Raw genomic sequence first — 27,285 nt, 5'->3', positions numbered from 1 at the left:
ATATTTTTTCAGACTTTTTTATCTCCACGCCAAAGAGATTTTTCTATTTAGTGCACCATAAGTGCTTCGAGTTTAATAGCAGAACTAACTGTTGCGCGTTGAATGCACGCGCTTGTATAATATTGCAAATTATTGTAACAGATTTTAACCTATTATATTATATCATTATCCAGTTAAGGTCATAAGATCAAATATTTTGCATACCAGTTATTTATTTTCCTTTATTTGGGGATACCTGACTGCTCGATTACTTGACTACAAAATAACTTAAATATAATAATTCATTTTCCCTTGAGGCACCACAATTACTTGCTTCTCAGGTTTATATTAAGGAAATTTAATAAGTGACTTCATTATTTCTTGATTTAACAGAGAAAGAAAAAATGCTGTCACAGATTTTAACCCTTGATATTATATCACAAATATAATAATTCATTTTCCCTTGAGACACCACAGTTACTTGCTTCTCAGGTTTATATCAAGGAAATTCAATAAGTGACCTCATTATTTCTTGACTTAACAGAGAAAAAAAAAGAGAAAGAAAAAATGCTGTCACAGATTTTAACCCTTGATATTATATCACAAATATAATAATTCATTTTCCCTTGAGACACCACAGTTACTTGTTTCTCAGGTTTATATTAAGGAAATTTAATAAGTGACTTCATTATTTCTTGATTTAACAGAGAAAAAAAAAGAGAAAGAAAAAATGCTGTCACAGATTTTAACCCTTGATATTATATCACAAATATAATAATTCATTTTCCCTTGAGACACCACAGTTACTTGTTTCTCAGGTTTATATTAAGGAAATTTAATAAGTGACTTCATTATTTCTTGATTTAACAGAGAAAAAAAACGAGAAAAAAAAATGCTGTCACAGATTTTAACCCTTGATATTATATCACAAATATAATAATTCATTTTCCCTTGAGACACCACAGTTACTTGCTTCTCAGGTTTATATCAAGGAAATTCAATAAGTGACCTCATTATTTCTTGACTTAACAGAGAAAAAAAAAGTGAAAGAAAAAATTCTATCACAGATTGTAACTCCTGATATTATGTCACAATTTAGCTAATATCATGAGATCAAATGTTTTATAGCTCAATTATTTATTTACCTTAATTCGGGGTAAACTTGTTATCTATGAGTGAAATTACTTGCTTTAATCTGCACGTGTGACAATTTTAAGTAGTTTGGACTTACCATCTTCAAATTGACATTTTTTTTCTCTGAAATTTATTCAAATAGAGATTCATTATTTGACTAGGCTTTTTCTTGACTGTTGTCTTCGCAATTACTTATAGTAACTGGTGCAAAAGTTTAAAGAAACTAAATAATATGGCAAGAAATAATCGAATAATTTACAAATGGAAGAATTCTTCATTACATTTTAAAACTCAATCGTAACTAGATAGTAGAAAAATTTATTAGCATTATTTTAGAATAATGTAAAAAAAAAAATTGGGTAATATTTTTTAATGATAAATATATTATTATATATTTATCGGCCTCATTTCATAATTTTGTAAAGTTTTATTTAAAATTCTTTTCAAAAATATGAAAATATCAGCTTCTTTTCGGCATATGAAAGGACACATTTTTGAAATCCTGATTGAAGATTTGATACTACAATGCTGCTATATTAACAGTACAAATCAATGGGAAATCAATATAGTAAAATAAAATCATATTCAGATCACTCTAAAAACATGGCATATAAAATTAATATAACAATTAGGTGAATTATAAATTTAAATACTTTATTTATAAAAACAATTAATTTGAATAATTTTGCGGAAAAGAAACAATAAATACAAAGCATGCAAAAATGGATCTAAGAAGATTTTTTTTTATTTACCCTGCATTATTGCAAATATTATTAAACTATTTTTTTAATGCAAAGTGAATTTATACAATGAGAGTTAGAGAAAACTAATTGAAAATGCAAATAGAAAGAATTGGTAATTGCAATTTTAGTTATTTGCGTATTAACTGTATATCAGTATTCAAATTTTGGCTTAATAACATGCTGTTGGAGAAGTTTAGGTTTAACCGAATGTTATTGACAAATACAACCATTAGGAAAAAATTAGATCTTTGGTGAGTTTTTGGCGATAAATCGTGAATAATATACAAATACATTTCTCTTAATGATACAAATATCTATGAGTGATCTATGAGTCAGTGATTTTATTCCCCCCTAACCAGCTCATGCTCTTTTTTGAAATTTCAATTTATTCAAATATTTCAAATTTAGACAAAAAGTAACATATGTGAAATAGAATAAATCAATAAAGTACGAAGTAGGATTTCTTATATGTATGAAACTAACACTTAAGATTATAATTTTTTCAGAATATTGGTTCATTATTAAAAAATTATCATTGAGGGAAACAAAAATGTCTTCTCATAATAAGTCATCATAATGTTGTATCATTAAAAAGAGACGACATTATTTTTTCATCTATTTTTTTTTTCAGAAAAAGACTAATAAATACAAAACATTTAATAAAAATATAGTCAACAAGGAATCTTGATATTTTTTTAAATATATTATTATTATATTTAAAATTTGTTTACCATTTTAAGTAATAATTTTAATTAATATTAGATCTCAGAAAACTGAAAAAATGGAAACCAAGAGCAGCATATTTTTTTCTCTAAGCATTTAAGCCTCGAATTTCATTTTTCCCATGATCATCAAGGCCATTTCAACTATTAGCATTTTCCTCCTATTCAATCATTTTTATTGTTTCAAATTCAAATGATGAAGTCTATAAACACGAAAAATCTCATATCGTATCATTATGAAACATAATAAAATCCTTCATTTTTACTTACTCCTATACTTAGGACAAAATAAGTAATGATTGATAAATAAGAGGATTTATTTTAATTACCTTTTCTGATATTATTAGGTAGTTTATCAAAAGCTGGCATTGTCTTCTCTTTTGAATATTATTATCAGAAAGTTTGGTGTTCCATCTAGAAAAAGGATATGATGTGGAAGAAAACGCAGTGAAAATATTGAACATTATTATAAATATTGAAGACCTGTATTTTTTTCATTTTTTCCTATACTTAGGACAGAGAAAGTATAGTAATCGTCAAAAAATTTGAACTTCAGATTTTGATGAGTCCCCATGTTTTAGACCTCACTGAGTTTGGAAAAAAAAGAAGAAAAAAAAAAAGATCATTCATTTTTAGAAAGTGGACGTAAGTTGGTCCATGACAAAAGATAATTAAAAAAACGTTAGAGCTAGAACGGTTAAATTTGGTCTTTACACCAAATTTGCAGATTTCTACAAAATTTTGTGTAAATTCTGCCTAGAGGATTTCTGTCTACCAGCAATTCGAATATAAGTTAACACGATAATTACAAAACGAAGAGAGCTAGACGAATGAAATTCGGGACATAGTTCTAACGTCTGTACTGTAGATACCTTTTAAATTTTATGCAACCAACAAGGAATTGATCGATGGCCGGTGTGTACTTTCAGAGACAAGTAAACTCAACAATTCTAAAACTCATTGATTTGATGATGTCGTGTCCGCCTTACCACGGAAAGGGGATGCAGTAGATTCTGAGGGTAAATACCCCTGAGCAACCGAGGGCAGAAGTCTGACTTCTAGTTCATATGAAGATGAAACTCACACATTCGCTTGCACAACCCCTTTTTACAAGGGGGCACATTCACAGACCTCACAGATAGAACACAGATAAAGAACAACCATGCCCGAACCAGGATTCGAACCTAGGATGCCCAAGTCACGGGGAAGATGCGCTACCCCTATGCAAGGAAGCCGGCAAATCATTGATTTAAATATATCAAATTTGATATGAGATTTCATGATTGCAAGTGCTGCTTTATGTCAAACTTTTAATTCAATCGGTTAAAAAAATAAAATAAACTAAAACCTAAATTAGATTTTTAGATGCTATTAAAGCATACGAGGGATTAATCGCCAAAAAAACCTCGCCAAGGCTTATACGATAGATAATGTTAAATCCACATCAAAAGTTTATATTTCGTAACTATTATACGCCATTTCCATGCAAGACGTTCTCTGGTATGATTAGTTTATTAGAGTGTATGCGAGAAAGTTTTGGGAGACTATTCCTAAAACTTTCCTTCTAAGAATAATTTTCCCTTACTTGTATATCTCTGTTTCAATACTAAGTCTTAGCTAAAGTGGTTAAAAATGTCGTTCACATTACTACATATAAATAAAGACACTATCTTGGGTGTGACTCTGGAAAAATTTATGCTGATAGGTTGTAATATATTTTACTTGTGTACAGAATTTGCAATGAATATCCGGCGTTAACACGTGCTAAGGCGGAAGTTAAAGTGGATATACGTGTTGTTGAAGTAGACCACATCACTGGAGAGAACTTCTTAATATTTCTGTCAGGAAAGTCTAAGTGATTTAAATCGACAAGAAGCTTTAAGTTACTTGCATCAAATGCTAAAAATATTCAACAGAACTTCAACCCATATTTATTTCGACAGGCGCTTGAAAATGTCATATTAAATAAGTTCAGTAGCCAAGAAAAAAATCAAAATGTGAATTATAAGCGGCTGTGACACAATGCAACAAAATGAAAATAACATTATATTCAAATGATTAAAGGCATATACTTTATCAAGAAAATATTTAATATATACAGTGTTTATAAAAAGAAAGTTTGAAAAACAATTTTGTTCTTATAAAAAGTATTAATAGTTTATTCTCATAAAGAAATAATATATATGCTAGTGAAGAAATGTAAAAGGTAAACACAAAAGCAAGTTTCTAAATATTTAGTTATAAATTGCTATAGTCAATTTGCATAGCTTCTAAATATTAACATACTGTTCAATTTTCAGCGGAATACCAAAATATTTAGAAATTGTTTTCAATATCTTAATAGAGTTTCTGAGATGCTTTAAACCTTTTCTAGGGAAACGCTATTCGTGCTCTGGGAAATTTCAGCATTTTCTCAGAAATTGAATTAGGCGAATTTCAGGATTCCTTAAAGGCATTATTGGCATTTGACATGATTATAATGTTTCCCCGGAAATCGCAATTGATTTAAGGGGGGATTTAAAAATTTCTTAGAATATTTAATCGGAGATAGTTTCAATTTTTTTTAGTGCTTGTTAATTTATATAAGCATTTCTGGATTCCAAAGGTTTTTTAAACTTCTTTTCGCAATGAATGTCAAATTTTTGCTGTTTCTGTCTGAAATATGTTTATTAATATCATGTTTATTAATAAACTTTAAAGTATTAAAAATATTATAATAGTTTTTGCTAAAAAAAATCTTACTGAAAGGTAAATATTAATACAAATAAAAAAACAAAGGACATGATGATGTCGTGTCCGCGTTTCCACGGAAAGGGTGTGCAGTAGCTTCTGAGGGTAAAGACCTCTGAGCACCCGAGGACAGAAGTCTGCCTTCTCTCTCATATGAAGATAACACTCCCACACTCGCTTGCACAGCTCTTTTTTACAGGGAGGCACAGTCACACACCTCACAGATAGTACACAGATGAAGAACAACCATGCCCGAACCGGGATCCGAACCCAGGACACCCAGATCACTGGGAAAATGCGCTACCCCTATGCAAGGACGCCGTCGTTTAAAGGACATAAAATAATCAATAGTCAATCTGCAATTTTCTTCCAGATCTTTCGTTAACGAGGAGAATGGAAAAACATTTCACAAAAATCAGACTTATTAAATTTCGAAATTATTTTAAAATAATTAGTAAAGAAACATAATAGAACCAGAGGGCGTGGTCTCTACCAAACTTTTTCATGTACTTTTTAATAAACTTGTCATGCCAGACAAAACCTTACATGGAACTGGCGTACAATAATTACGAAATATTAACTTTTGGCTTGAATTTAGCATTTTTACTGAATCTATCGAGTCATCCTTGGCAATACGATAGATTCTTGATGAACGACTCATTCTTGGCATGCGTAAGTAATAACCAAAAATCGAATTTGTGTTTTAGCTATGTTTTTTTTCCAACCGATTGGAACAACAATTTGGCACAAAACTGCACTTGTAATCACAAAATTCCATACCAAATTTGATATATTTAAATCGTTGCGTTTTTGGAGTATCACGTTTATATGTTTCTGAGAGCACAGACTGATAGTCGCTAAAACCCTTGTCGGTCTCGGCTCAAAATTTGACAAATGTCGATAAGCCCCTTGTTGGTCTCGGCTCAAAATTTGACAGATTTCGATAAACCCCTTGTTGGTTTCGGCTCACAATTTGATAGATGTCGATAAATCCCTTGTTGGTTTCGGCTCAAAATTTGACAGATGTCTTTAAACCCCTTGTTGGTTTCGGCTCAAAATTTGACAAATGTCGATAAGCCCCTTGTTGGTCTCGGCTCAAAATTTGACAGATGTCGCTAAACCCCTTGTTGGTTTCGGCTCAAAATTTGATAGATGGCGATAAACCACTTGTTGGTCTCGGCTCAAAATTTGATAATGTCGATAAACCCCTTGATGGTTTCGGCTCAAAATTCGACAGATGTTGTTATACCCCTTGTTGGTTTCGGCACAAAATTTGACAGATGTCGCTAAACCTCTTATTGGTCTCGGCTCAAAATTTGGTAGATGACTCTAAACCCCTTGTTGAATTCGGCTGAAAATTTGACAGATGTCGCTAAACCCCTTGTTGGTTTCGGCTCAAAATTTAATAGATATCTACATTACAGATGAGATCTGTATACCGAATTTTATTTATCTAGTTCTCTTCATTTTGTAACTATCATACTAACTTATATTCTTATATTTGAACGATCGGACAGATGGACATCCTCTGAACAGATTTAACTCACAATATGATAGAAATCTGCAATTTGATGTAAAGTCTTTATATGAAATTACAACCTTGTAGTTCAAAGTGTTTATGTGTTGTTTTCGTCACAGACAGACGGACATTTTCTGAAAATGTGTTTTATGAACCAATGTCTAAAACGTGGAGACTAGTCAAATTTACGAGTTTGAATTTTTTGACAATTACTAAACTTTCTCTATACTACGTCTATAAGAAAGTAAATTGCAGTAAAAAACTGACTCCAACAACTGTAACAGCAATCCAAACGTGCAGGTGCACTATTAACAAATAGCATTGCTGAAATAAAGGAGAGTGTGTGTGGGTGTAGCTATTTATAAGACAAACTGTTTGACAATGAATTCCCAAATTTAGAACAAATATACCATTAATGAAAGGTAATGTTTGCGTGCGTGCGTGTCCTTTTTGAGTTCTACAGTGCAGACCATTACTACTAACACTACCAAATTTGGTACAAGCATACTTTAGGAAGTGAGAATTGTATTTAAGAGTGAGTTTCTTTTGTTTTTAATTTCGATTGTATTTCTAACTAAACAAAATTAAGAGAGATTTTGGAATTTTTCCGTAAAAACTCCCACACCCTGTCGCGCACTACTGATTTTCACAGGAATTTAAAAATAACCTTGTTGGTTCGTTCGAATTTCTTTGAATGGAAATATTTTTAAACTGCTTATGAAAAATGACAGTATCAAGTTATTTTAAACATATTTCGTGACTTTGTTAATGAGAACGTTATTTATTTCTCAGAAAATGATTTACTTTTATTTATATATTTTCTTTCTTTTTTTTCAAGTGTTTGTATTACTGTACCGTTTTGGTCGGGCTTCCCTATAACTGTACTTATTAAATCATATTATATATGACTAACCCAATTGCGAAGTTTAAAAAATAAATTTCTCTGAACTATTTGTTTTGATAGTTAATCAATTCATCAAGAAAGAGATGGCACAGGTAAACATTCTTTTGTTCGAGAAATTAAAAAAAAATGACTAGAAATTCAGTAAATATTATTTTATCTCTATAAAAAAGTTACAGTAAATGTATTTGTTCTTTTTGGGCCTCTGAGAAAGGTAATTTACATATAAATGATCTAAATTTACAATTAAAATATTTCTTTTATGTGTAATAAGATTTAATTTGTTCTAAAGAACACACATTCATAGCAGAAAAGAACTCGGTCCAAAATCATAATGATTTGTGTTAGGACACAATGGTACATGTATAAGTATCCTTCGTATAAACTGGATTAACTACTTTTTAAACGATATATTACTATTCTTAGTATTATGAAGAAAACGAATAAACCAGGAATTCTTGATCAATTGACCAAAAAAAGGAATAATCCAAGCTTTAACTTTGCAGATCATACAAATGATGCATAATACATTCCAATCATTCTTATGAGCTTTATTCATTTTCATATATCTATCACAAAAAACGCATAAGGGATTTTAGATTTCTTCTGCAATAAAAGATCTACAAATACTCCTGATCAAATTTTGTATACATGTATTTGTAAAAGAGAAAACACATCGATTTCCTAATACTAAATTGTAAATTAGTTCTGCATGCAATGCATTTATTCTGTGAATATCAAGAAATACGAAATGAATTGAAAGAATATACCAAAGAAGGTTCTTTTAGAAGTATTAAGTAAATCATTGTTTTAATTATTCATGAAAGACATTATCTCAGAAACGAAGCAAGGAAAAATATATTTGAAAGACAAAGTGAAAGTGAAATGAATTTATCACTGATTTCACCATTAATTTACATATGGGTGATAAACATGCTTGATTTAAGTTAATTCCATCAAACATTGGTAAGAAGTGAAATATTTTATGAAAGAATTATTTTTAAAAATTCAGAAAGCTTCAAAATCGTATTTTGGTTCTAGTAGAACATATAAAGAAAGTAAGATTTGAAAAATCTTCAAATACACTTTTTTTTTTTCTATTTTATATAAATCAATTTTTTTATATAAAATTTTATTTATTTAAAAATTTTTTATCATAATTAAACATAATATTTTTTGGAAATCCTGCTTATATTAGACTCCTGAAGCTCTATATCTAAATCTATCAAAGACGAAATGCCCCAGTTTGAAACGCCGGGTTTTACTATGGCATTTCTTTTCTTTTTATTAAATGTGATTGAAGGTTGTATATGCCTCGTAGTTCACTAGATATGCTACGACCAGATAGGTTTGATTAACAGGGAAGTTTATTGAGAACTCAGAAAAATATCAGAGCATACGGTTTTATAGTCATCATCAGTAATACTAGAGTATCTTTTGTATATCAGTCTTAAGAACACGGACTGTCATAGCAGTTTTGAAAAGGCAGATGTTTTTTTTCCGTATCTTCAGTATTCTGAGGTACTTGAGACAGAATGAGCGTAGGAGTGAGAGGGTTAATATTCGCGTCACATTGATAGAATAGCAATTTTAAAATTATTGCTTTTTTATATGAATGTAATTATATGGCATATTTTTCCTGAATTTTAGCATTTTTAATTAATTTCTAAAACTTTTCCTTGTTGCAATGGAATTCACATATAATGTTAAAAATTAAGAAGAAGGATTCAGCGTATACATGAGAAAAATGAGAATTTCATTCAAAATGAGACGTTAGAAGATATATAATTTAGACGCTTCGATTTCTATATCATTGGGACACATAATAAACTGAAAAAGTGTTGTACTTCTTTAATGTTTTTCATGTTTCAAAATATTTTCATATCAAAATCATAACATTAGGCCCAGCCCAGCACTGTAGTCAGAAAAAGAAGCTAGTATATTTACATTGGGTTTCAGCCTTCCGTAAGAAATATTACTCGATCAATTTTGAAGATTTTAGTTTTTTCTAGATATATTATAATACAGTATGTGCCAAAATATACAGTATTGAAACTCGCGCATCTCGAACACGTGGTTGCGTTTGTCTACAAGACATAGCTCCAGCTACACGTGTTCGCAGTAGTGAAAAGGATGTTGTGTTGTGCAGTTGTTGTTGGAAATGGGTCTCTCGGCGGAAGAAAAAATTATTTATAGTTGAACATTATTTTCTCTCATATGGAAGCTGTCGTGAAGGTGGACCGAGTTTAAAAAAAGGTGGCAGAAGAATTCCAAAAGAAGCTTATAAGACGGTTTAATGAGTGTTCGAGCCATTTCTTCAGGATTTGAAAAGGTTCTGTCTTGCAAGGAACATTCAGATCAGTGATATAAACAGGATGAGAAGACCAACCACGTTGATCGAGCATCTCTAGCCATGCTGCAGGAAAACTTAACAGAACGAATCATTTCACGTGGAACTGACTTTCCATATCCGTCCCATTCCCACGATCTTACATCACCTGATGCCTACTTGTGGGGAATGTTAAAGGAGAGTATATTGAACTGTGAAGATACATCTAAAACTGTGTCTGCATTACGTGAGAAAATAGTCTATTTTGCAAGAGTCTGCAGCAACTTTTGTTTGAGGATATGTTTGAGAATTTGAGTATAGTTTACAGCGAGTCGGTGCACGCTTTGTACACTTAAATTACACATACCGTGGTAAATCAACATACTAATAGTGTGTGTGTGTGTGTGTATGTATGTTTCTTTTGAAGAAAAATAATTAATTTCTTTTGAAGAAAAATAATTAATTTCTTTTGAAGAAAAATAATTAATTTCTTTTGAAGAAAAATAATTAATTTCTTTTGAAGAAAAATAATTAATTTCTTTTGAAGAAAAATAAACTCACAGATGGCAATAATGTGATTTGGTTCATCTTTTCCTTTCAGTACTGTATATTTCACCGCATACTGTATTTAGAGCATGTAAACGAATAATATCGTCATATATACTACATTATTGTTGTATTATAGCTTAATTAAATATAATTCAGCTTGCATCGCATTTACTCGAAATCCTCACATATACTGATACTTTCGTTACTTCGCAGACAATTATGAAATGAATTAAAAATTTTGATATGTTTTATTCTTAAGCATACTTATGCTTATTATAAGTATTTTTTAAAAATATTAAGTTCTTCTTTTAAACATAAATTTATCTTCAACTGAGAAACATTAAATGAAAACTAAAATACTTCTAGTCATTTCCTGCTTTGCTAATTCTCAAATCGTATTTCTTTTTTCCATATAAAGGTAGTAAGAATGCAATAAAATTTCAGGCATTCGACGATTAAACTTTGAATCTAATGCAATTCCCCAAGATAAGAACCAACGCCAAACAAATCCAACGAAACTGAACCCCTATTAAATATTTCTCTTTGCCAATCTTAACCCATCGTAATATCTCGAACGTATATCCTTAAACATCCAAAAGATCACAATAACATAAAAGTGAATCGCATTTTAAAACATATGCTCAGCCAATTCACTCCGATACTCGAGATCGCGGGAATTCACGTTATTGAATAATACTCAGCTTAGCTTGGAAAGAGTGGAATGAAAAAAGAAGAAAGAAGGGAGGGATTTTTCCAGCAAGGTTGAATGATTATCGCCGTTCATCCCCGAACTATTTACCAGAGGAGCAATTATCCCTTAATAAGCCTTTGGGAACAAGTAAGCCGAAGAACAAACATCACGTGATTTAGGCAAGCCTAATTAGGCATTCGTCTCTCCCTAAATTCTTAGCCTTAGCAACAGCAGCGATTAGCACTGACATGAACAGACTTGAGTGCGTTTTCTTAATAATGAACGATAGTTGCTCCAGACTTCGACGGGTTAAGGCTGGTAATGGTACAAAATGCTTCGGTGATGGATTATTATATTAGAAGGCACTGCTTCAATTAATCTTTTTAATGGAGGCCGGAATGCATTTTTTTACTATTTTCGTCGTTAGATGAAATATTCTTATAAATAAAGTGAAATAATTACTTGTACAGAAAAATATATTGAGTGAAATTTTTCTTGGACCTTTTAATCTTGGCTGTACCTCAAATTACAATGCTTGGCTCTTTGATACTGGGAGAAGGCAAATGTTTTAATTATTTCTTCACAACTGCTCGCTGATTTTAATTACTAATCAGCCAGGAAAAAATTAAATTTGCAAGTCAAATACTTTGGTTCAAAGTATGAAGTCACCCTGCTTGGTAGAGTTAGATGAAATAATTTTTTAAATGTTTCTTTGCTAAAATTATCGTTATTAAATAGAGAAGATGAAGAATAATTTATTAAAAGATTGCTAAATTAAACTGTCTCCAAATAAATAAAAGTTTTTGGTTTTTGAATTATTATTTCTCATGTTATAAAGTATCTCATTATATCAGAACATTTATGGAAAATAAATTATATTCACATTTCTCAAAATATTTTAGAAGGGGCAAAAATAAAATTATACATTTAAAAAGAATTAAGTATAAATTTGTAAATCACTGTCAATTTTCTGTGTTCTTCCCGTTTTACTATATGAAGATTTGGAAACTTTGCTTCAAATATATTCCTTGATTCGAATAAACTTTTTACTGTCATTATTTGATATATTTCTCGAACTATTCTATTTACGACTTATAACTAGTGAATTGAAATTGTTTGTCAAAACTTTGGGCCCTTATTTCTGGGTAATATTTGAAATAATTCTTTACGACAATAAGAACAATTGAAATTATATATATATATATATATATATATATATATATATATATATATATATATATATATATACATACATATATATATATATATATATATATATATTATATATATATATATATATATATATATACATACATATATATATATATATTATATATATTATATATATATATATATAATATATATATATATATATATATATATATATATATATATACATATATATATATATATATAGTATATATATATATATATATATATATATATATATATATATATATATATATATTATATATACATACATATATATATATATATATATATATATATATATATATATATATATATATATATATATATATATATACTATATATATATATATATATATATATATATATATATATATATATATATATATTATATATATAAATGGTTCAAGAATGGTACAGAAATGGATAAAAAAATAATACCACTAATAACTTTTAAAATATTTCCATTTCTCTTATAAGGAATAATATGAAACTTTTTTCAGAAAAGTATTTTCATCTTAGTTTTACTGCAGAAATGCACGAATTATTGTTATTCAGATTTTTTATGCATTCGGACTTATTGTGAATAATTAATTTGAGATTAAGTATCGAAACTGATATTAATATTTAGCCTTTAATATATATTCTGAATTGCATATAACTATTTTTTTTAATCTTTAATTTCTTTTTTTTTTCTGTTTGATTTTTGTGTATTTTTTTCATTTTTATAATAAAGGGTGTTTCAAAATTAACGAAAAATATGCATTTGCCATCATTCGTGCAGTAAAGTGTTGGCAGCTTTATTAAAAAACCATTTGACAGTTGATAAATTAAGGTTTAAAAATGGATCGTTACACGATAGAAAAACGTTTTAACGCGAGATATAAATTAAATAAAAAATACAGGTTTTTTAAACTGTTATATTTTTATTGAATCGTAAAGTACATACATATTGCAAATGGCCCCCACAGCTTAACTGGCATATATACACTCTTTTTTCAAAAAATTTCCTGCCCACTTCGCATAAATGTGACTGAATTTCGGTGATGCAATCGTGAATTTCCTCCTTCAACGCATGAGTGCTTGTGGGCTTGTTGGCACTGACCTTTTACTTCAAATAACCCCATAAAAAATATGGTTAATGGTCCGAATGGTGTTAAATCATACGATTTAAGGGGACAATTCTTAAATTTTCGAACTGTAGCCGCCAGACTTTCATTATTTTTGAAATATTTTTCAACAATGAGAACACTTACTGTTTCTCATTACTCAAAGGAACAATGCTCTATTGTGTATCGCTCCAATTTTATTAACCCTAAATTGTCAGCTGTCAAATGGTTTTTAAAATAGGATTGCCAACACATTATTGTATCAATGTTGGCAAATTCAAATCGTGCGTTAGTTTTCGGACACGTCTTACCTTTATAAAGCGTGCTATTAACAATAGGTTGATATATTTATAAATAATGTCTTTTAAATAGACATCATATTTGGGTAAATAAAATCCTTCTAATATACTAAGAAATTCAAGAATAATATTTCTAAATTTTCCTTACTTGTATTTATATTAAAAGCCGTCCTATAATTAAACGGAATAATAAAACCAACATCTGCTACTAAAAAACTATTATTATTTTTTTTTGTAAATATTGCCAATAAGAAATTCATTATAATGAAAAAGCAATTTAAAAATAATAAAATATACCTTTTTAATTGTGAAAGAGATTGAAAGCTTTTTGAGGAATACAATGAGGGACTCGAAATTTTTTTCTAATTAGGGAAATTGTATATTAAAATAAAAAATTAGCTTATCCAGCTTTTCAAAATGTATTTTTAACAAATATCATTTTCAATGCATCCTGAATTACGCCAAAGAAATAATACTTTAAATGACTTTCAAAATCCAGATGCGATACATTTAGTAGTTTATATCATGAACAGTTATCATACAGCAACAAGCATCAAAATTGGCTAATCTTGACTAGAAACATAAACGAAAATAAGCGAAATGTAATCATGTGTTCATTTTTCACACAATTTTGGTTCATACTTACGTGTATGAAAATCCTATGATACTTTGGATTGTATAGAATGTCAAATTACGTAACATTACGAATGTCATATTATATAATAGTTGCTATGGAAACTTTCTTGTTGTATTATATCTTTTCGAAATTACTTCTTTACTTTCTATCTACATTGTTTGGACTAATTATGTTGCTAAGAAACTGCATTCATTGTTAAATAGTATTTTGATTTTCACTCTTTGGCATATAAGAAAAAACTCATACATTTCCTGCAATGCTTAGTGAACTCAAATAATATTCACAGCAAGTTTTGTCATTTTTGAATGAATTTCATGTAATTTAAATATTGAAAAACAAATTATTTAATTAGTGAGTTTTTAGCTTCAGGAAAGGAACGATTATAGAAAAAAAATATTTTAAGAGCTAAGGATATTCAATTAATTCGTTTTGAATAAATATTATTTTGAAATGTAATTTAAAAGAATATTCTACTGTATTTTTAAGCCAATTACATACAGATTTAATTAGATTTAGCTGAATATAAAAGCTATGCAGTGTATGATAAAGTAAGAAAACCAGTCGGGAAATTCATTTCTATGTTTAAAATTTTTTAATTTGTTTTTTTTATGAAAGAATAATTATAAATAAAACCTGTATTGGAGTTTCTTTCGAAGCAAATATTGTCTTAACTGCGCAGTTTTACCAAAATCTTTAGAAACAAATAAAAACAGTAAGCTTCCTTTTTGCCACATTCTCCATCATTTTCCAAGGCTTCCTCCTTCCACTTTTTCAGAATTAAGAATTGTTGTACTTAAGCAAATTCTTTTTCTGAAAAAAAATCACATGGTGCAAGATCAGGAGAATATGCTGGTTCTAGAATTAACTCAGTGAAATATTTTTATAGGATATTGTAACTGTGAAATACCTATGAATCGGTCATTATAGTTTTATATCACCTACAACTTAGACTTCCTTGGGATGGCAACATATAATACCTGGAACTCCGAGCATGCGCTGTATGAATTTGGTCAGTATGAAACCTGTTATAATTAACTAATCGCTTTGTTTGTTCTGTAAAAAATAGTATAGCTCATTTACATTTGGGAAGTTTGTATAAAGTTTCTGAAGTTTTTAAGCGTAGCTGAACATTTTCTGCTTGTATAAATTGCTATTGTTCTTTGATTTGTAAGATTTATTATATAACATTTTAATATATTAATAACTTAAATATCATTTAATCAATTCATTTAACTTATATTTTGATTTTTTTTTATAAAAGGGGAGAATACATTTTGAAAAATTCAACACAGAATTGAGCAATATTCATAATAACGAATTATAGAAAATTTTATAAAGTTTGATATTATAAGAATAATAACTTTTTTTAGAAAATTTGAATGAACTGATTTTTTTTCGGATAGATTGTTCAAACCATATCTTAAATTCTCGAAGACCTGGAGATTTAGCAAAAATGATTATCACCAAAAAAAAATACTAATGGATATTGTTTAAAAATAAAAAAAAGTATTAAAAATATGATTAAAATTCCAATTAACATAATTAGCAGCAATCTGTGATTTTTCGATCTTTCGACTTTCATACATTTTAGAGCATGCTGTTTTTGCAAACTGGAACTTTAAAGAATCATTTATGAAACAGGAAATACACATGTGTGTGTTTTTGCACCTGAAAGGAAAATGATAGTAAATTAAAATTTACGGATAAGGTCGATATTTTAGATCAGTTGTATTGTTCCTAATTTTAAAAATTAATTAATTCTTACGATATTTAATTAAATAACTAAAGTTAAGATAATATGTCTTTTATTCACTCCTAATTTCAGTATGAGACAAAAATTATTTTTACCTTAACTTAATGAACAATAAATTTAATTGAGTGATTCCATTTTAAATACAACACTAATTTTCTCAAATTTTTTGCCTTTTAAAATAAATTTTAATTAAATTAAAATAAATTGAAAATAATTTTTTCAAAATCAAATACTTCTTTAATGTGTTTTTGTTAGTTTTAAAGTTATAATAAGAAAATATTACTTTAAAAATCATATTTACACTACGTTATTATAATACCATTATGATTATTAAAATCATATCCTCAGCATGATTCTAATTTTGACCATTCTAATTTGCTTAAGACAGTCAGTGGCACTATATGCCGGCATTCATATTTTACCATAGTCTGTTCTTTAAACCTGGGATGTTAGGATTCCACTGTTTCAGCGGTTACCTTTATCATAACTTGTTAAAATATTAGAATCAAGAAAGTGTTTCGTAAAAGGTAGCCGCCTAGGTAGAGTGTTACAGACAGATCCTGAAATACGATGTCATTTTTCAGATGATTTACTTTGGAGCAGCAATGCCCATGTCTGACTTTACAGGATTTATGACGTCTTTTAAAATTTAATGTCTATTACACCACAACGAAGGACCTTTTTTTTTTGCTACTTAATATTTAAGAAATTATCACAATGCAACTATTTAACACTTCAGCTATCTATTTGATATGCAGGTGCATTTGGAAAATGTCTGTTCTTTAACAGGACAACTGTTTTTGGGAAAGTCAAAGTGAAAGGTCCACCAACATTGCTATCTATTTCTATAAGTACCAGAAGACAAAGAAAAAATAATGAGTATCTTCATGTCCTGAAATGCCGACGTCCTAGCATAGGGGTAGCGCGTCTTCCCCGTGATCTGGGCATTCCATGTTCGTGTCCCGGTTTGGTCATGGTTGTTCTTCCGTTGCTCTATCTGTGAGAGGTGTGAATGTGCCCTCCTGTAAAAAAGGGTTGTGAAAGCGAATGAGTGATGCGTGAGTAGCAAAGTCATACTCATGGCGCTAGTTTGCGCTCCTATAAAAACAAGAGACACTCTCCCTCCGGCTCAAATCACTATCTTCGTAATAGAGGGTTTGTCCGTGGCAAGTGCCATAAGAAACAGCAACAACATGTCCTAAAATAAATAAGTACAAAGTAAATTTCCGTCAATGAGATAAATAAAATTAATTGTAGTAAGTAAAGAAAATCGATTCTTTCCTAGCCAGACACAAGAAAATTATATACATTCGAACATTAATCCCAATGCCATATGAATATTATATTATTCCGAGTTCATTGACATTGAATCAAAAATTAAATACGTGTAATTCCCATTGCAAATATCAACGTTATACTCAGAGAAATGTCGCAAGATGAAATAGCTTGAATGTAATTTTTCTTCGCATTCCAGCTTCATGTAAAGCAATAAGAAATAGTAGTTCTAAATCCCGATCTTATTTATGGTATAAATAGAATTTTAATGATAGTGAATATTTATGCAGTTTACATAATGCATTCTATTTAATATTTTCAAAATCGCATCATTCTAACTCTGTATAAATACATAATGTGAAGTACTTATGTATTGACATAGTTATAATTCAAATATAATGCGCTGATATATTTATTAATTAAGTAAACAGTTTGCTCCGTAACCAGTTTTAAGTTTTTTAACTAATTCATTAAAAATTTCATTCTTTATTACAAAATAGTCTGATAACTGATGAGGGCGTATTACAATTTTACGGCATTTTTTAAATTGTAAATCTAAAATTAAAAATTTATATCCGCATTAATTTAATCAGATATTGATTTTGGAGAGATAAAATAAAAGTGATCACTTTCTAATCCTTCAGATGTATGCACAAAGGATTTGGTTAGATCAAATTTAATCATGCAATTAAAATTACTTTGTTTAGCTAAACTCAAATTTTTTCATCTGCTCTTTTACTCAAATCACTTCTGGTTTAAAAACTTAGAAAGATATCAGCGAATGAAAAATGCGATATTTTCATTTCTTTTGTCAAATATTCGTGATATATATGGCTCTTACATATATTAATTTTACAGTTGATTTGACAAAATTTCAGTCCTTAAAATATTTGCAATCAGTATGTTTAAACAATTTTCATCAGTATCTCAATAAATTAATGTAATAAAAAGTCAAATTATTATTGAATAATTAAAAATGTCAAAATGACTTATTTTAATATTAGAAATATTTAATCTTTGGAATGAAGTTTTAAATGAAATAGTGAAATAAATTATTTTTTCTGGGAAAGTTCAAATTTTCCGGGATATAACAGAAAAATTAGAACGATACATACAAAATTGAAAAGAAGGGCGTAAGGCTTTTATAATAGTATGAGTTATATGACTATCAAAATTTAAAGCTTAAAAATATTTTTATGGAGAAGATATTAATAGAAAAGTTATATAAAATATTTTCTTAAGTTTATAATTACAAACAAATATCCATTTCCTTTCAGAAAAGTCATAATGTTTTGATAATTTTAAATTTTTTCACATGTAACAAAACTGTTCTCATATAAAAACACAATTTTACGATAATTTTGTTTTCACATATAGTACTAAATTATATGTTAGTCAAATTCTTTCAAATTAAAGTTAGTAATCCTTTTCTGAATATTCCAACTGAGTTTGTACAATTCTGTTAATTGTTTTAAAATTTCCAATTATTTTTCATTGTTTTACTAAAAACCAAACATTTTATTCGCTGCTATTTAAAAATAACATTTTAAAGTTTGATTGTTTTCTGTAATTCATGCCTGTTTGCTAAATAGGTTATCCCTTCTCTATTATGGTTAAGAGATAGCAGAAAAGATAATATAATTTGAGAAAGGGTTAAAGGGCGTGGTTGAAACAGCGAATATGTTAATAAAAAAGAGTCCCGCTTATAAATCATTAAAATTATTTAAATTAAGTAAGTGTCTTATTTTGTAATTTCTTCTGAACAAACTTCTTACTATTGCAAGATAACTTTTATTCAATGTTTCTTATAAAACACATAGTTTATGAGAAGTATCTTCGGAAGATTTTAAAATGCATTTGTGTTTTCAACTATCACCATGAGGAATCAAAATTTTATTGGAGAATCATATTAATAAAAGAATATTAATAGAAGAACCATATTAATAGAAGAACATAATTAATAGAAACCATATTAATATAATTTCAAATTTATTTAAAATGTAATGAAATAAATCAGTTTTTTTTCATCTGGTGTATTTTTGATATGAAGATGTTATTGAAACAAATATGTATATTCAATTAAATTGAAAAATCCTTACATTTCAGCACACTTTTGTCCATAGAATTACAATTTATGTTATGGAAAATTCATGTAACAATGAATTAATTCATGAAATTGGTGAAGATTTAGGTAACCCAGCATTGAAAACGAATAATAGAATTCTTTTTGAAGGAAAATATACATATTTTTTTACATTTTCGCAAACCGATGAAAATTAATATATAAATTTAATGACAATCAAAGAAGAAAAAAAATTATATTAAAAACAAAGTGTAAGATAATTCTAAAAATAAAATTTTAATTGCTAATATAATTGCTAAAATAATTATATACATTCCTTTTAAAAATAATAATTGCACTCATTTCTTTAAAAATAATCATTGCATTCATTCCTTTAAAAAGTAATAATTATATTCCTGCCTTTATAAATTAATAATCATATTCATTCCTTACCCTAATTATAGTCACTCCATTATAATTATACTCCTTCCTACTAATTGTTGTAACCTGTACTTGTTTCTACTTGTTGTAACCTGTGAAGTTTAAGAGTAAGCTTGTGAGGTTCAGATCACTTTTACTTTATTTTTGTTCTAAACAAGAAGGTTGAAAAGCAAATTCTAACCTAAAACTGCAGAATAAAATATAAATAAACATTGATACATAATTCTTCTATTTTATTTATTATAATTAAAAAATTGTTGAACCTTACAAATTTCATTTCATTAATAATATTATTGTTCTTTTCGTTTATTATTATGACAGAGCTAATCACAATTTCTCTACCGATATTTTGAAAGACTTGAGAATATTTTCCAACAATATATCCAATTAATCAAAATAAAAAAAAATGTTATCCCATTGCTCTTATTTAATGAGAAATTGGATTGGAAATTTTTATCATAAGCTACAAAACTCAAAAGTTCACACTATGTTAAAAAGCATAATAATGAGTAATATTTGCATTCTGTAGATGATTAGGATTTTCCTTTCACGAATTTGGACAATACATTCTGGTGCTTATAATACCTTCAACAGCTTGTCGCATACAATATTGTCATCACAAACCAGTTATCCCATCCTAACTAGGCATCCTATATTACAGCCCAACATTTCCCACAGAAGATACTTACCATCAATGGAATGCATGTTTATCTATTTCAAAAAGCAACTTTTTCTACCAGTGAATCAAAACCATGCCAATGAAAGGCGACTGAACGTAATCGTGGTACTGTTAATTCGCCTTTCATTGGCGATAAATATAATGATCGTGGTACTGTGGCGGAATGCTGCATGCAATATAAAATGCGATCTGTCGCTTTATAGTAGGAAAAAAATATTAACATCTCAACTTATTTAGAAAAAAATTAAAAGATAAACAAAAGAAAACAATTAAATCCAAATTTAAAATCCTAAAATTTTATTCTATCGTCGATGAATCCGACGATAAATCTTTTTAGTGCTTGATATTAGAATAGAATTATCAATTTAACATCATGTTAGAAACATATATACATATAATGTTGAATCCATGGCGATGGATAACAAAATTATGAATAAAAACTAAATTTAGATAAACATTTATAAATATTAACAGACCTCTCAGTATCTGATGCATTACTATAAAATTATCAATGACAACATTTATAACTATTTTACATTATTATTGTTTATCGTGTGGCAGATTTGCGATGATAGAACCTCGGACCTTGTGGGTTGCAGTCGAGTACAAGCTCACAACACAAAAGCAATTGCCCGTGTAGCGCAGCTGTTAACTGGCTTATAAACTTTTCATTACAATTGAAAGAAGGATAAAGAAAATGAAATCTATAAAACACCTCTGCATGGTTATCGCCTTTCTGCTTTGCATGCATTTTTTTTAAAAATGGCAAAAATGCATTTTTCATTTTTTACTTTAAAAAAATGAAAATACTAAACTAAACATGAACTAAACTAAACTAAACTAAAAAGACTAAATTCGTTTCATCGTTACAATACCATGTCTCTTATTCTCAGAGTATTTGCCCAAAGAAACATAAAAAGATCCCCGAATTGCTTTTTATCCGTCACCCCCATCTTAACACAGTTTCCTTTCATAAAACGTGTTATGGATTTACAAAGACCATTTACTGATGCCTGCGATTATTTTTTTCTGGATTTCTTCTCAATATGTCTGATCGTAGTTTTATTGAACAAAACGCAACACATTCCACTTAAACGCGCGATCTGTGAAGGCTCTATTTTCCAAAGTTTACATCATAAACACTCGCTGGATATCAGATATTTTAGAAAAAGATAAAAAAGAAACATCTTTAAAACCTTTTAACAGAATTTCTTTTGAAATTCCCCAGATGTGTGGTAAAAAAAAAGGAATTGTGTAAAATAAAACAAGCTCAAATAGAAATGTTTAAAGAAGGAAAAGAAGTTACATAAAGGGAAGGATAGCTGGAATACCTTGAAAGAATGGCCGAAGAAACCTAAAAATCAGTCGTTCCGCGCCATAAATTTTGTCGTAGACTTCCCATTTGACCACCTTCTGTCGTCGAATGTTAAAAAAGTTTTGGCTTTCAAGTGTTCCACAAAACTGAATGGATCGAACTTCAATAAAAAAAGAAGAAGAAATCAGTGATGTTTCCCTCAGAATAAAATGTTTTAGGTTAGATAATGATTTTCGGTCCGACGAATTAAAGAAATAGATACTTTCAGTGAGAAATGTATTTCATTTTTGGACGAAATTGAGAAAATAAATACTGTGTATATTTTTTTTATCTTGACTTTTTCAATTTTACTTTGGAACATAGATTTTTTTGCTTTTGGTGCCAGAATGATTAACATTTTATGAAATTCTTACTTGAATTCGAGATAAATGATTATACATTTGACGAACTAATCAATTCTTCAAAGGAAGCCACATATTTTTAAAAGGTTAAATCTAGCAAAAAGGACCAATAAAATTTCAAAGTTTGCAAAAATAAAATAGCAATTTACTAAATAAAAGAATGGAATCTGTATACTTTTGCATTTTAATTATTAACGGAATATTGAGATTGCTTGTAAGAATTTTTTGTTTTGATCTTCTAATCCGAAATTGTAATATAAACTGCACTAGGACAAACTGTATTACAAACCTATTATTTGCTTCATATAATTATAGAATTATAAGTATATATATATACTAACCATCTTTGAGAACCTGCTTGTCTATCTAGATTATTGAATCGAACTTCAATTTATTATTTGATAGATTGAAACCCAAGACTTCCCTAGTACCACAGAAATACTGTAAAATATCTTATGATAATATCATATAATATTGGGGAATATTGATAAACATCATATAATATCCCTCAATATTTTACAATATTGTGCAACAAGTTTGAATGAATCAATTTGTAACAAATTTCTCTGGAAAATAAAGAGTATATATACTTAATGTAAAAACGTAAATGAAAATTCTGTTTCAGAATTAATGTCCAATAAAACAAATATTTTTATAATTTAATTTTAACACGAGCACACGAGTATGAAATTGAATGTATTGGAAGAATAGTTTGAATTTAAATATAACATTAAAAGTTAAGTTTTAACAAGAAGTAAGTTTCTTAGAACCTACAAATTATATAAAATAGTAAAAAGAAATATTTTAACAGCAATTTGTTAACACTAAAAAAAAAAGTTTGGTATATTCTTGTATGTTTTTTTACAACAGAAAATATTATCGATGGACCCATACTTTTTATAGGGAAATTGTACTTATTTTTGATTCCAGAATTTTAACTTCTTCTATTATAAATATATCAATCATTTGAGTTTTTAAAATTTGGTAACCTTCAATTTTGTGAAAAATCTTTCATCTTCAGAATTTGGAATTTTAATATTATTATTGAAAGGCTTTCAGTACTTTATTAAGAAATTTATATATTATCGACTAATTATCTTTAAATTACTAAGCAATTATTTATTTTTCCTCAATAATAGCATGGTTAATTTATTTACTTAATAACAAAAATGAAACTTCTCTAAAAAATTCATACATCTCCATTTCATACTTCCAAGATAATGAAAAAATAATTTTTTAAGTTCGAAGTGAAACACTTATACTTCACTGAATTATTCATTTTAACATTTGATGTTTTTTCTTCCATTTCCTTTTTTTGTTTTGTATACGGTCTTCGAACTATGGGGTCATTAATAAAGTAATAAAAGGCCCTTACAATATTCTACGGCGAGCCATAATGTATATCGTCCTTACGAAACGTGATTTCTCGTCCATATGCCTTAAACCCTCACGCTAACAAGTCTCGGATGTAATCTGCCTGACTTTTAATGGTTCCCATAACGAGAAGTGACCAACAAACATGGCTTAAATTGGCCTCAAAAACGAAAAGTGAGTACACGAGTTCATGTCTGAGCACAACATTCATTCCTTATACACTCTTCATGAATTTGCCACCATTTGTAGAAAGGAAACTAATTTAGGATAGGAAAATAACGAATGTAGCTTTTATGTGCACGCATGGGGATTGCCTTGTCACGCATTATGCAAATCAGTCCCACATTTCTCTCGTGCTCCCAGCTTTTACTATCCTTAATTTCTTCAACATGACAACACTAAGTATTTATTTCTCTTTTTCGTCTATTTAATTATGTGAAGGATAGATTTTCTCTCCCTAAAAGAGCAAATTAATGATCTTTCTTGGCGTTTGCAACTGAGAAAATGGAGGATTTGAGACAGATATGAGGGTTGTTTTCGCCAAATTAAAGATTATAATTTTGTCTTGTAAACAGGCAATTTAGCTATGAAAGGAGACGGAAATGTGATTTATTAAATTGAGTAAATACGTCTGAGTCAACACTATAGTTGTTTAAGTTATTTTTAATTTGAAAATTATATTCTAATAAAACACTGAAGAAACATTTATGTACTTAGTTTCGTATGATCGAAATTGGTAAATAGTAATGACTTTAAGTCAAACAAATTTAAGTACTACATTAGTAAACAAATATTTTATACAAGCTGATTGTCTCCTAATATATTATTCAAACTGATAATCTATAATTATATTACACTATTTTTATCAAATATTTTAACAACTACTATAAGCAATTATTTTATAAATTTGTATAAATTTGAATTGCCTGAAAAAAAATTTCTGGGAAATCATGTATTTTGCCAGAGAATTTGGATCTTGAAATGCTAATTTTCCCTTTGACATACATGTTAGAAAACATTTATAACCCGGTAAATGGAATAAAGAATTAGTGACTAAAAGGTTGCAAATTCCACACGATTTCTGTAAAGATTCACTTTGCAAGAAATCTGGCAGCACGTTGAATCTGTCTGATTGTTGAGGTACCGAAATCTGAAGAATTAGTTATTGGCTCTCTAGTTGTCCTGGAAACATGACCAGAATTCTAAATTACAGATTCCATCCGACTATATTTTGTCAGTTCTAATCCTTATTTGAACAAACGATTTAAAGTGTTAACATGTCAGATATATTTTAAATCCATTCATATAAAGCATTTTTTCGTTTATAGTAATTTCAGACAGTTTCAAAATTCATTATGAGAAAATGTTGATTAGCATATTTGTAAAACTCAGCGATCTATTTTCTCTTAGAATATTTTTTTTAATTTTAAGCTGTATTGTGAAGGGGATTTCTATATGTTAGGTAAATTCAGTTCAAATATTTTGAAGAATAATTATTGAGGTGCAACCAAATTTGGATAATAGTCACGAAGATAAAGTGAAATAAAGATTCATAGAACCCTGGTACATAATTCTACAGTTTTGCAGAAGAAATAAAACAGGCATATTCACATTCTTGCTTCTAATATAATAATTTTAATAAAATGCATTAAAAAATCAAGTTTCTGGAAATTTTTAAGTTGATTATTTTTGCATAATTTGCCATTAAATTTTTATCCTTCTTTATTTTTAATTAATAATTTTTACTAATCTCGTAATATTTAGTACAAATGTATTTAAATAATTACAAAGAATTAAATAAAATAAATGTTTAAATTTAATTTCATTTATTTTCAAAATATTGTTGGCAATATAAATTGTTGATGTTAAAAATAGCCAAAATATGGGGTTGGAACAACACTTTTTCGTCTTAATGAAACGGTTACTTTATCTTTCTAATTCCAATCGTAAGGAAATTGAAGCGAAATGAAAATTTCAAACCACCATTTCCACCCCCTTTTGAGCTAGTTAACATATCACCGAACTCGTCCGATAGTTTTATATTTCTTACAACATATCTTAAACCAGTTAAAATCCAATGAGAATTGCTCTGGTGATCGTGTGAAAATAACTTTCACAGAATGTTATAACCATAAGCGTGCTAGCATGTACACACACACACACACAATTTTTTTTTATTTATTAGCTTTTGTACAAAGAGTGTTTTGGGCTCTGGCGATCGTGTGAATAGAACTTTCACAGGACGTTATAACCATAGGCGTGCTGGCACGTACACACACATATTTTTTATTTATTAAATTTTGTACGAAGATTGTTTTTGGGTTATAAGGAAAATAATCGATAAAAATCTACAGAAATTTTCTAGAAGTCGAGTGGTGAGAAATATTGCTGTAAGTAGTCCTGAAAAGAATCTAATTGAAATACCAAAACTAGAAAGATGATTTAATTTAATATTCACTTTTATCATCTAAGTTTTAAATATAGATAAAAATTGAAGGAAAGCTATCTAAAGGGTGGATTAAAATGGGCTTTGGATTATTTTTTACTCTATACTATATAACTAAAACAGAACACCTAATAATACCTGTGATAAAATAGGAGAAAGGATATTTCAACCTCAGTATTTTTAGAAAAAATAAAAGCAATTGATTCAAATTTTTCCCCAATAGTTCGTGCAGATATATTTTAATGGAAGTGCCAACGTCAAAATACTCAGATAAATGTGCATCTTTGCATTTATAGAGATTCATTTTAGGCCTCAAATATTTAATTTCTCTTATATATTGCCATATGCTAGGTTATAAGTAGGTGGACAAATCAAATGCTGACAAAGGAATTCCAAGAAACTCCTGAAGAGTTTTTTAAGTTTCCCCCCCCCCCTCCAAAAACATTATTTTTATAGAACAGATAGAATGAATATCGTATCGAATTTCTTTGACGGATAGAAATATTCGTATCGTTTTCGTATTTCTCCCTGTCAAGCAAGTATTACTGACTGGTATTTTGCCCCTTTTTTATCCTTCCTCGCTCTGACTTTCGTCCTTTTTTTTTTTTTTTTTTTTGCCTTTGAATATTTTTTTTTCTTTTTTTTGCAGGAATGTTTCAGAAACAGCAGTCATGCGTATAACCTTTTTCTCACGGTGAACAAATTCAGAAGATGGGAATGAATACGTAATAATATCCATCTATTTTCATGCTTTTTGGTTTGAGTTTATTCTATGACTTTCGAGAAGTGGATAGTTTTAAGGGTTGAGAATATTAGCGATGGAACAAAAGCAATGAAATTGTTGGATGTGAAATTTCATATGTCCATTCCATGTTAGTTTTTAAAAATTGTTTTACTATTATTTTAAGGGAATTGTAAAATTCCATACAATTGAATTTATTTTTACATGGTTCCATACATTATTTGATTTTTCTGCCTATGGAGTAAA

General features: G+C 28.5%; 1 protein-coding gene across 2 annotated transcripts in view; it reads left to right on the top strand.

Moving 5' to 3' along the window:
- Positions 1–27,285, top strand: part of LOC129960004 (lachesin-like) — a 403,008-nt gene that overhangs the window by 119,098 nt on the left and 256,625 nt on the right. The gene's annotated exons all lie outside the window — the stretch shown is intronic.

This window comes from Argiope bruennichi, chromosome 2 (assembly GCF_947563725.1).
Source record: "Argiope bruennichi chromosome 2, qqArgBrue1.1, whole genome shotgun sequence".
NCBI classification, from domain to species: Eukaryota; Metazoa; Arthropoda; class Arachnida; order Araneae; family Araneidae; genus Argiope; species Argiope bruennichi.
This window is presented reverse-complemented; position numbering and strand designations above follow the sequence as displayed.